The sequence below is a fragment of the Tetranychus urticae genome, chromosome 2 (genome assembly GCF_039701765.1).
Source record: "Tetranychus urticae isolate SD_2017Ah chromosome 2, NJAU_TeUrti_SD_1.0, whole genome shotgun sequence".
NCBI lineage: Eukaryota > Metazoa > Arthropoda > Arachnida > Trombidiformes > Tetranychidae > Tetranychus > Tetranychus urticae.
Genome location: NC_142959.1, coordinates 5423937 through 5436913, shown reverse-complemented (window position 1 = coordinate 5436913; position 12977 = coordinate 5423937). Strand labels below are relative to the sequence as shown.

General features: G+C 30.0%; 1 long non-coding RNA gene across 1 annotated transcript; it reads right to left on the bottom strand.

The window, feature by feature from the left end:
* Window positions 1–282: 282 nt before the first annotated feature.
* LOC107366597 (uncharacterized) lies at window positions 283–1516 on the bottom strand. Its single transcript, XR_001569718.3, has 2 exons — window positions 1257–1516; window positions 283–1190 (listed from the first exon to the last, which is right to left on the bottom strand). It is a non-coding gene; the product is annotated as an uncharacterized LOC107366597 (long non-coding RNA).
* Window positions 1517–12977: the final 11461 nt, after the last annotated feature.

Genomic DNA, 12977 nt, shown 5'->3' with positions numbered 1-12977 from the left:
TATTTACCTACAATATTTTTACCTACTTAGCTGAGTCTTTTTTTTCACTCTACCTTTAATATACATGTGATAAATAGATAAATAAATAAATAAATAACTAAACATGTTATTCAGTGAAAAAAAAGGAAAACCTTGATTAACTCTCTTTTAGGTATACAACAGTTTAAATTACCTTTGGTTACCTTTAACTTTTACCTCTTTTTTTGTCTGGTTAGTAATTTATTTTTTCTTCTTTTTAGACTTGTTTGCTTGTTGTTGTTGTTACTATTGAGCCAAATGAAAAAAAACACATAAAGTAAATATTATTTCATAAATAAGATAACAGAGAGAGGCAAATAACAATCAGCGAAACAAACATGCCAAATTAAATTGAAACCCAGAGTGAGACATTAACAGAGAACCATGAAAATTAGAATAGAAGAATCGTTTTGGAAGCAAATGTTGATTATCGTTGGTGGACACCTCATTTCCACATCCAAAGGTAATATGTTTGGTTGATTAATCGGACGATCGCACATCACCATGGTCCGCAGATTTGGAGCAAGAGTTGAATAAGAAGTTGTATGGAAATTGGTTACAATATCGTGTTGAGTAAATCAAGTCTTTGATTCCTTTTGATTTCATTGCTATCATGCTTGACTTCTTGAGCAGGAATAAATATTGAATTAACCCATTGGCAAGAAACAATTGTTTGGTCAGTTAATCGAATAGTCTCCGATAATGTATGATTAGGTGAGAGGTCCAGTTCAAGCTGAGTATGTAAAACAGGTTGGATGGAAAGGCGCAAGTCTTGAAGTGATTTCTTGAATCTCTTGACTTTAGTCCACAAATAAGCATACTAATTGTAATTATAAAACGACTTGGTTATTGATCGAGTGAACCAAAATTATGTGAAAATCCAGGTCAAGCTGAGCATGTATTAAAACAAATTAAATGTTTAAAGGTGTAATAAAAGAAGGGATTGTAATACTCAAGATAAAAGCTAGTCAGCCCTTAATTTCTTGAGATACATGATTCCTTGAGATTAACATTTGTTTACCACCAACCATATCAATTATATTCCCAATCATGACTGTAATTAACCAGCACTATGCATAGCAGCGTCGCAGGTCCATGGCAAGTTGTGAGTAAATCAGGTTATAACTTTGACCAACCAGGATTTGTTTAGACTTATTCGAGATGAACATCACCTTAATCAGAAATATTGAAAGACGAGAAGTAAGAAATTTGTAATATTCATAATAAATTCAATTTACCGTTTAACCAGCAGACGTTTCAAGATTGACGTAAATACCAGTATCAAAGCATGTCTCCAGTGTAAACCATTTGGTTATAAAATAATTTAACGGTAAAACATTGATTGATGAGTACACAAATTAAATTATGATAATAGGTGAGCAACTAGAGGTACATTTAGTTTGAAAAAAGGGAGTAAAAATAATCAAGACTCGACTAATTAGAGTTGATTAAATAAAAAACTAAGATAAACACAAAAGTCAACTCTCATGTCAGACATGTTGCAAATTGGAGGGAAAGTTTAAGGGACAGTATTTTAATTAAGCTCTGTAACCTGAAAAGTGAGTAAAATTGTCTTCAATTAGCAATTGATGATTAAAAATGCAATAAATTTGTTTGAAAACAGAGGCAAAAAAGTGAAACAAAAATTTAATTGCCAAATTAACATTCAAAATGAACATTATTTTACACTCAACAACCAAAAAATATTCTTGTTTTCCCCATCATAATAAAAATGGCAAGTTCAAACAGTTACCAGCTTAAACCTAAAAAACCCAAATTGAAATAGTCAATAAAGCTTTGGAATTAATTTTACAAGAATTAAATAAAACAAAAATTACAATTTCAATGGCAATCTAAAGTGCACAATTAAAGACAATTTCACAGTCTAATCCATAATAAACCCATCAAGCTTTGAAAATTTATCAAAAACAAACTGAATAACAATGAATTTTTGTTCATCCAAAAGATGAAAAGTCAATATAAATATTTTGCCTGAAAAAATGGCAAAAATTATGATTCCCATTCTGAATGAGTTGATAAAAAATTGATAATCTTTTGGGAGGTAAAAATAATCTAACGATAAATATAACCATATATTGATGAAAAAACTCCCAAGTAAACTCCTAGTTGAAACTTTATTATTATTATTCACTTTTGTTTTATCGTTTCAACCTTTTTTTGTTGTTGAATAAAACAAAAGTTGATAATAAAATTAAATCAGGTAAACTTTACATTTTCCCATTTCTTCCCTTCAAGACTATTATTATTTTTTATCCAGATTATTATTATTATTTCATATAATTTTATCCACATTTGAGTAAAAATCATTCTCCCGATTCCCTGAATAAATATTATTTACCTATTGACGTAGCTTTAGTTATGACTCTATCGATTATTACACGGAATTTGTTTACCCTTTTTTTGTCAATTTTTGCTCAATCTTCATCAGAATTTTTCAGAATCAGAGTCACACTTTCATTCAAAACACACACAAATTTTAATCAACACTCATTGACTCCTTTTGAAGGCCTCAAGGCAAGTCGAGTGTTTTACCGTTGAACAAACCTTTCTAGTTGACAATGTCAATCACGTACAGAGACTATTATTCAGATTAGAGTTTTGATTATTATGGTGATGATTGTGATAACAGTTACTATTGTTGTGTAAATGTGTATTTCAATGATAATCCAAGTGTTGCCAGATTCACATTTTTTTAATCTTTTACATTTACTCTTCCAACGTGAGATGAAATTTTGGGTGAAAAAAATACTTCCAATGATTAACCTTTTCATCCATAAAGATTTACATTTAAAATGTAAAAATTTGGGTTTCCACAACAATTTAGTCTAAAAGGTTATAAACAAATGTTGAGATTTGTCTCTTTTTTTTCTGGTTTCCATTCAATTTTTTGGTCAAACCAGAAAATTGAACAACTTATTTTTTAATGCTAATGTCTGGTAAACCTTTATCCTTCAATTTAACTCTGAAAACAAATGATTATCTCAATTTGATGGTGAAATTTGAAGGAAGGTAAAAGCTTTCCAAATTGAAGATTCAATGGTCAGTCAACTTTAACATTGGCTAAGGTGAGCGCAATAAACAAAAAGGTAAATTTGAATGTAAATCTAAAAATGGTTCTAGTCAAGGATACAAGATGTATAATCGGGAATCATTACTTGTTACTATTAATGATGATTTGGGTTTGTACCTTTAGGCAAGAATGTTGAAAAGTTCAGGTAAAAGTGAGTGGAAATGTTGAAAAGAAGAAGAAGAAAAAAGAAGTTGTTCAATTTGGTTTGGCTTTGCTTTTTGCTTTTACCTTTTAGACGTAATGTAATACCTTGTAAAGTGTATGAAATTGACGTCAATCTGAACGTGCATAAACGTGCCTGGACTGTCACTTGACGTAATCGTGAAAATTTCATGGATTTACGTGATTCCATTGAAATGGCGAAACCATTTCACTCAATTTAACCATCAAAAGTCTTTTCCTTCAACATTTAGCTTCAACTCAATTATAATCAAATATTGTCTCAAAGATAATTTCAATTTAACCAATTTGTAAATTGTGTTCAAGTTAATCATAAATGTCTATTTATTGACGTAAATTGTTCCAAGTTGATTGTTTCAAGGATCAATTGGATGGATCAGTTGAAAATATCATTTACAGTTTCATCTTTTTTCTTTCTTGCCAAATTGTTTCAAATGGTTTCTCTAAATTTCAATATTACAATGAATAATGATTTACTCTTGATCATTATTGTCACTCTGATCATCGTGAATGGTGTTACATGATAAATTCAATAAAAAATTTGATCATTGTTATTGGATACAAGTGAAAGGTTATAAAGAAGATGAAGACTTTTTGACTTGTTCATTATTGGTAATACAAGCTATTACAATTGTTATGTACATTATGTTATTAATATTAATGTAATATGCATGTTGGAATTGGTTAAAGTTCAGAAATATGAACCTGATGAAAGGGAAAAGTTAAACTGATATCCGATTACATGGAGAAGGAATTGCAATAATTTCATTTTCTTCTTCTTTCTCCCAACCATCAGAATCCAATATATTTTAGATTAAATATTTTCCCATTTTTTACCTCAAAAATTTTCGCAGCTTTTCAAGGCGAACATCATTGTTCAGCTTTTTCACCAAATTCATGGATTTGGATGATTTTGTTTCCTCTAATTTCGTGTTTGCTCTCAATCATTTATTAATATTATCCAATTTGATTTTGTCTCAAATGAAAAGGAAAACAAAGTAAACAGAAAAAAACGATTGTTTGTGTTTGTTTAACTGTTTACCTGATTGTTGATCATTGTTGTCAAAGTGTTAAGATTTATTTCAATCCATGATTAGAATCGGATAAATGGTTAAACACATTTATATGTAAGCTTGACCAGAACAAGCTTAGAGTGAAACGAGAAAAGTCAGTTTCAATCTTTAAAACCTTCAATCACTTTTGACTGTTCAAAGTAACTCTGAAAATTCAATGTCCTGTTCATGTTTATTCAACATTTTCCGATTTCCGTGTTTCCAATTTTCGATAAATTGTCGACTCTTTTTTTTACTGTAAATAGTGATTCGAGTCTCAAATAGTTATCAATATGTTTCCACTCAATATTAAACTCTTTCCCTGTAAAAGGTCTCATTTCAAGTTTAAACCTCTTTTCAAAACCACTTACAGTTTGGACTTGAATCTCTTTGCATTTTCCGGTGAATCCAGTCAATTAGCTGATTAAACAGGTTGGTAAATATTTGAAACAATTTGTTGTCATTGTCTAGATTCGAGGCATGTTTGAACAACTAGGCCAGAAAAAAGAAAACATTTTTTCTCATCTTTACCTGAAAAGTCAGAAAGTCTCGTTTCTCTGGTTAAAATCGTACAAAAAGTGAAACATGAAAACGCTGAATTTCTCGTCATGAATTGATCAAACTTACACAAATCAAATGTCATTAAGCTTCACCTACTATTTCAATATGGACCACAAAGTAAATTGAATGGAAGCGTAAAAATGATTTAAAACAAGTTCAACTGTTAACCACGAAAATGCAAACAAAAAGCTAAAATCAATTAACATTACAATTCATTTGATGATGATATTTAAGTTGATTTGTCAAAATTAATGACATTACGGTGGCAAATAATTCCTGTAATAACTAAACCAAACTGAATCCCAAGACAGTTTAAGAAAATTGTATTAAACATTATTAAAGGAAAGGCAAAAAGCCAGAGAATACATTATTATTAATAATGTGAAGAGAGGGAAGAAAAAGGTTAAGAAAAACAGAAGAAGATGAAGATGATGAAAAAAACGTTGCGAGAGGAAAGAGTTAAGTCTGTTGTTATTCAGTTGAGTGAAAATGAAAGGGTGAAAACTGGAGTTACTCAACAAATTAGTTGAACCCTATTATTTATTATTATTAATGTTAACATTTTGAATTAACGATTCCAATGAATACAACAGTTACAATATCATAACATCTCACCTTTACAACCGATAATACAATTAGTTGATTTGCGATTATCATCATCATTGTATTCACGTACTTCATTTGCTTCAAGCATTACATGAATCCATTAGAAGTGAGAAGATACAATGATGATGATGACTGACGATGAATCCAAGTGAGAGCAATGAAACTACTCAGGCAAAAAATGTGGGTCAAATGTTTGTCTGAAACTATTTTTTGTTTCAAACAATTCTCATCATGGAAACTGAGAGAACCAGAAAGTTTACTTGAAAATTCAACATTTTCAGATGAAACCTTTTTTGTTCAACTTTTATCACAATTAAACATTCAAATTGATAATTTTGATGAGTCGCTTGAAAGATGAACTTTAATGATGAGTTTGTTGAAACAAAAAATGAACAGATGAAATAGTTTTTCAACCTTCTTTTCAATTCTTGCCATTTTTTGTGAGCTTTTTTTCAACCAAATCCATCATCTTTTACTGAACCATCTTTATCATCATCTTCATCATCATTCTCACTCATCTTTTTTCTGTGAATGTTCATTAATCTTTTCATTTTATGCACCATTTTCACTGTAAAACATTGTTTCCACTTGTTTGCAAATGAAACAAACCAAGAAAGCAAATGAAGGTGAAATGAAGGGAAACATTTTTCAATGTTACATGATACAAATGAGTGTTGAATATCAGTTTAATGATACGTTTTTTGCCTCGTTTCTTGTCTTCTCACTCTTTACTGCTAACCTTTGCCAAATGTAAATAAATATAAAAATATATATTTATATCTATGTAACAGTTGCTCATGTTGGTGACAGTTTGTTCACGTCAAGTTGAGCCTTTGAAATCACTTTGAAGTGGTTCAACCTAACGAGCTGCTGCTGGCTCATGTAAGGATCACACATTGATCAAGTAACACACAGAAAGATCTGTGATGATTGTCACACCATTTAATCTTAATCAATTCAACGATGGCGATCATCATCTCAATTGGTTCAAATTGTTTCATTAAAAGGTAATATTGGTGAAATGCTGAGGAATGAAGAGGAACAAAAAAAGTAAATATAAATCTCAATATATGCTTTTAGTACACAAATAAGATATGGAATAATATTTGATAACTTTTTCTTCTTCGCTTCTGTTTTCTACTCTTGCTTTCAGCCAGATGATGAAGATGAAGATTGTGAAAGTGAAAATCGATTTCCCAGGTAAATGGTTCATGGCTTTGTCATCATCTCTCTCCTTCACTTTTATCATCTTCAGAGTTTGATGTGTTCAATTGTATGAAAGTAAAGTTTACCAATTTACAGTTGAATTACCTTACCTTGTAGTTGATCAGAGTAAACGGGGAAAAAAGGATGAAAAGTGAAAGTTGCAAAGTCATTTCAATGGCAACAATTTACCTTGATTGCAACTTTTATTTGGTTCCAATAGTAAATCATCTTTTGCCTGCAATTTAATTCATTTTTTCAGCTTCTGTTTATTTGATTAAAAATGAGAAATTGCAAGAAGAAGAGGTAAAAGATGAAAATGTAAAAGTAATCAATATAAAAGTAAACATTAAAGTGTCTTCAAACGAAATTAAATTTATAACCAAAGACAAAAATAGGAATAAGAATGAAAATCAATTTCATTATCTTTAATAAATAATCAGAAACATTATTCATTTACAATCATTCAATATTAAGGTTAAGGTTAGTTCCTTGGTTTAAACCATTTCAATTATTAAATGCATAAAGTTCAAAATATATTTCATTCGAGTCGCGATTTGTAAAAATTGTTTCAGATGATTTGAGTTGAGATGCTGGAAACGTTTGCACATTCAATTGAATGGTTAATTGTTTGACTGTGTTGACACAATTATGACATTTAAATATAAATTGAAACAAATGGACAAAAACGGGTAAAAATAAATTTCTTTGAAACTTAAACGCTTTTAGATTGTAGGGAAATGAAAGCTGAGTTCATTTGTGCGATTTAAATGTTTCTATGATCGACAGTTCTCGAGAATATCGAGTTCGAAGTTGAAACTTGCAAAGCTTATTGAACAGTTATGGAAGCAGTTTTTTTCATGAAACTTATAGTATTGATGCATCTTTTGATGATCAACCAGGAAATGTATTCATTTTGAGCATGAAAACTTTTCTTTGTCTGTAAAATAGATTAGTTCGATTTTCAGTAAAACCGATTCCGCTCTGTGACCGTAAGAGTTAGCAATCTGAAACTTATTATTTGTCGACGAAAACTGTTGGCTTACATCATGGATTGAATAATTTCATCAGGTTAACAACAGTCCTCTTGATATTGGCCATTGGACTTAAAACTTTGAACCTCGATATTTCGATAATGACATCATCTACAATCCCCATTTTTTTCCCTAAACGATAGATTTCATTATGGGCTATAACAAAATATGATCCAATATTGAATAAATTCTGAGATATTTCATTTCATCATGAAGAACCTCGCGACGCAGTAGATTTTTGTTTAGCTTTTTTTATCAAGTCTCAAATTTGACAACATAAGTAGTTCAATAGCATTACTTTTTTTGTAGGACCTTGAATGCCTTAATGTTTCGATTTATTATAGTCCATAATAGAAGCTAATATTTAGTGAAAGAATGGTGATTGTAGATGATGTCAATTGCGAAATATCGAGGTTCGAAGTTTTAAGTTCAATGGCCAAAATTGAGAAAACTATTGATGACTTGAAAAAAGTTTTCAGTTGTTGATGTGCAGCAACAATATTTATAGCCACACAATAAGTTTCAGCACTCTAACTTTCGTGATAACAGAATGAAGTCGGTTTAACTGAAAGTTGAACTTGATCTGTTTTACGGAAACAGAAAATGCCATTCCTCAAAATGAGACCATTTTCCGGTTGGTGATTGCAATATACATCAGAAAAATAAGTTTTGTGAAAAAATCTGCTTTCTTGGCTGCACAAAAGGCGATCGAAGTTTCCAAATGGGCCTCGATTTTCTCAAAAACTGTTCACCGGATGAAGTATTTACTAGCACCATTCAGCTCAGTTTTTATGTCCCTACAAACCGCACTAAGTTTCAACTCTTTACTCAAACTTTCGAGTCTTTGGCAGCCCTTTTTGCATTACATTGCAAAGTCTAACCAGAAAATTGCTTTATTCACCAATAAATGGGTTTATATGAGTTTGTTTTGTTAAATAAGCAGTTGCTTGTTCATTTACAAGCCAAATATCGTAACCCGAATGCGCTGATGAAGATTTATCAGATTATATTGACTTATTAATCAGTAAAGTATTAAATTGCTGAAAGACTGATGATTGTAGGTTATGTCATTATCGAAATATCGAGGTTGAAAGTTTTAAGTCCAATTGCCAAAATCAAGATCACTGTTGTTAAACTGATAAAACTAATCAATCCAAAATGTAAATTGACAGTTTTCATGGACAAATAATAAGTTTCAGCTCAATAACTCTTACGTTCACAGAGTGTGATCGGTTTTACTGAAAATTGACCTAATCTATTTTACAGACAAAGAAAAGGTCTTTTTATTAAAATGAATATATTTCCTGGTTGATCATCAAAAGATGCATCAATACTATGAGTTTCATGAAAAAATGTGCTTCCATAGTTGTACAATAAGCTTTGCAAGTTACAACTTCGAACCCGATTTTCTCAAGAACTATCGATCATAGAAACATTAAAATCGCACAGATGAACTCATTTCTCTACAATCTGACAGAGTCTAATTCTCAAAGATATTTACTTTCACCCGTTTTTGCCCATTTGTTTTTTCAGTATTGTGACAATCTGTGCATAAATGTGACAATTGTGTTAGTTGTGTTTCTTTTTAGTAACAACCATGTATAACAATTGTTTTCATTGAAATTGCTTTAAGCTGAACAAAAATTTTCTTTTGTTCCTAAGATTCTGAGCTTCAGTGGATTATTCATCTTAACTTGCAAATTTATGAATACATTTTAACTGAATAAACGGGAAACTAATTAATAAAATCCGAAAAGTGATAAAAGCTATGAAAGATCTGATGAAAGGCTCAATCTAGAAGTGGAATCAGCCTCCGAGCATGGATTGAAAGATATAATAGAATAGAATATCAGAAACTAATAACTGATTTAGAGATCACAACTCAATGTTACTCCTTCAATAACGTTCAAAACTGATTGACAATTCACTCGACTCATGTAAATTAAATCAAGTCTAAAATGATACTCAAATCGTTGCAACCTTAATAACCAAAATCGAGCTCAACGTTTCTCTGAAAGTAAATCTGAATCCATTTTTGTCTCAAATTGTTAGCTTTTCATTTATCCAAAGATGTTAGCTATTGGAAAGTAAATTGTAATTACAAATGAATCATTTCTAACCAAGTTAAACATCAATCTATCACCTTTCAACCCTTCAATATGTAACAATTAAAACTAATCATTCAACCTGCAAACCTTGTTTCATCTTAATCAAACCTGTAACCTTTCATTGTTCAACATCAACAATTGAACTTCCATATGAATAAAGAAGCAACAATACAGTGAAAGCACTTATTTGATTATCATATTTTCCCTTTCTATCGATTTAACTCAAATCTTTTTTTTTTCATTTTCCCTTCATCTTCATCTTTTCAGACCTTAGATCCTCTCATCATCATCCTCATCTTCAACATCTTCCAACCAAAATCCTCAAAATGAACAGCAGCATAAAAAAGCATAACATAAAAGCAATTAGGTTAAGCTAAACAAGTCAAAAAATAGAGTAAAGTCAAAACAAGGCTGCCGGCAGATTCACGGAAAAATAATTTCGACGAAAAAACCGATTATAAGAATAACAAGTTCAAGGTAAAAGAAGCGATTATCGATGGAAAACAAAATTATGCTCAGAAAATATTCACCGAATATTCGTATAAACAGTTTTCTCAAAGCATATCTTAGATCACTTCATCTCTTGAATAATATGGAACCAGAAAAAACTGCAAAAAACAAACCTTTGTACATCAAAAGCACCTTTAGTGCTTATGTGTCCCTGATTCCTGAAGCAAGGTTTAATAACAGAATCTTCAGACTTTTGGAAGCTTCAGCTGAAAAATTTGAGCTTCAGCAACCCAAAGAGGAAAAGGTTCAACAATAAAGTTTCCATTGTAATGTTAAAATTAACCTGACAATCAATTATAATTGTAGGCTGTTGTTGAACCAATTGATGTCAATAAAAAATGTTATAAAACGTAAAAAAAGAGTTCAAACATTGAAGGCCTCACAGGTGTACCAACAAAAAGAAATGGCAATTTTAATTTTAAACACAAGTTAACCAAAAATGAAAAAAACTCCCAAATGAATTAATTGTAATTTTGTTTTCCATTGCGATTAAAGTTGATTCTTTGTTCATTTTCGCAGTTTATTTTCATTATTTTTGTCATTTGTTTCTTCTTTGTGCTGTAGTCTGCCACTCTAATAGATTGTCAACAGTTAACTCAATCAATTTGTATAAATTGTTGAACCAAATCAGATTTTGTTATGTAAATCCATTTTTAAGGTTCAACTGGAAGCAAAGCCTTTCAAAAATAAGGTTCAACTTGCAGTCTATTGTAAACAACAAAATTATCTCATGAATAGAATCTTATTTTTGCCTCAAAAATTCAAGATATTAACAAAATTGGAGTAAAAATTGAGTAAAACTTGAAACCATCAAAATGTATCTGTCAAAGGAACCTCTTTTTTCGCAAAATTTTGGCCAATTATTTTCTGTCGAAGCATTTGTTGACTTTTTTTGAATAAACTTGCTTCTCCATTTTATACTCAAAGCTGATCAATTGTCTGGTTCCGTCGTCAGCATGGAACTTGAATTTAGAGAAATTTTCCTTTCCTCATCAATCATGATAACTTTACCTCCCAGCGTTTCTTTATAACCTTTTCTTCTCCAGATTCGATTTTCTCATGATCATTACAATATTTTGCTACATTTCTGACAATTCTAATTCTTGTCAAAGACAAATTTGATCGAGTAAAGTAACTCAACCTGGAAGCGAACGAAAAACCATCGAAATTTTCGAGTAAATGGAGTTTTTCAGAAATCTTTTCATTTTGAAATTAGCTTATTATCAATATAAACTCAGTTGCAAAATTATAAATACACTTGTTTTTTCATGATAACTTTTTAAATATACATTCTACGACAGATTTAATTTCATATTCAGATACAGCACCAAAGAATACATCTAATAATTTTTTCATTTTTGTCAATTTCGCAATAATTACGTAAAGCTTTTGAGAAAACCTGATTTAGCCCGGTGCAAAATTATAAATACAGAATTTAATTTCCAACCATTTTGATATATATTCATAATTTTTTGATGATTTTCTACTGATTTAATGTTAAATATTGGATAAAGAGTCTTATTTATCAATGTCAGGTCAATTTGAGTAGTGATTAGTCAATTAATTGAAAATTAGGTCTCCATAGGAAATACATTGAAACTTACATAATTGTTGATTTAATTGAAAACTAATGAGCTTTTTCTAAAATTAATCAAAGAATATTATTGCGCATCATTTTTTACCCTGAAAACTCTTGATTTTTTCCGAATCGAATAATTAATTATCATTTTACAGATAATTCTTTGCTAATTTACAACGCTAAACCATACCTTCCATTGAAAACCAATGGAATGATATGTTTGTTGAAGCAATTAGCAAAAAAATTATCTGTAAAATGATAATTAATTATTCGATTCGGAAAAAATCAAGAGTTTTCAGGGTAAAAAATGATGCTGAACAATATTCTTTGATTGAATCTCAAAAAAAATCAGTGGTCTTCAATTAAATCAACGATTATGTAATTTTTATTGCATTTCCTATGGAGACCTAATTTTCAATTAATTGACTAATGGTTGCTCATATTTTCTTGAATATAAAAAATTATGAATATATATCAAAATGGTTGGAAATTAAATTCTGTATTTATAATTTTGCACCGGGCTAAATCAGGTTTTCTCAAAAGCTTTACGTAATTATTGCGAAATTGACAAAAATGAAAAAATTATTAGATGTATTCTTTGGTGCTGTATCTGAATATGAAATTAAATCTGTCGTAGAATGTATATTAAAAAAGTTATCATGAAAAAACAAGTGTATCTATAATTTTGCAACTGAGTTTATTTCAATCAAACATTGACTATGGTTAAGCTGTCCATTTTCATTGTAAAATGAATTAAGAATAGGAAATGTCTTTAAATCTGGATAAATCGATATTTTATTGTTGACTTTCCTCTGACATTTAGGTGACTTTGTCTTGTTAATTGTGGCTTGATAATTGACGGAAATTGTCGTAATCATTGGATAATTTAAGCAAATTTAATGGTCAATCTGATCAAATATTTATATTGAAATGTTGATTCAAGCTTTTTTTCAATGTCACAATCTTTATTGCTATTCATCTAATTGGTAATCTCATAAAGGTGGTAACAATTGACGTTAACCTTTACTTAAATAT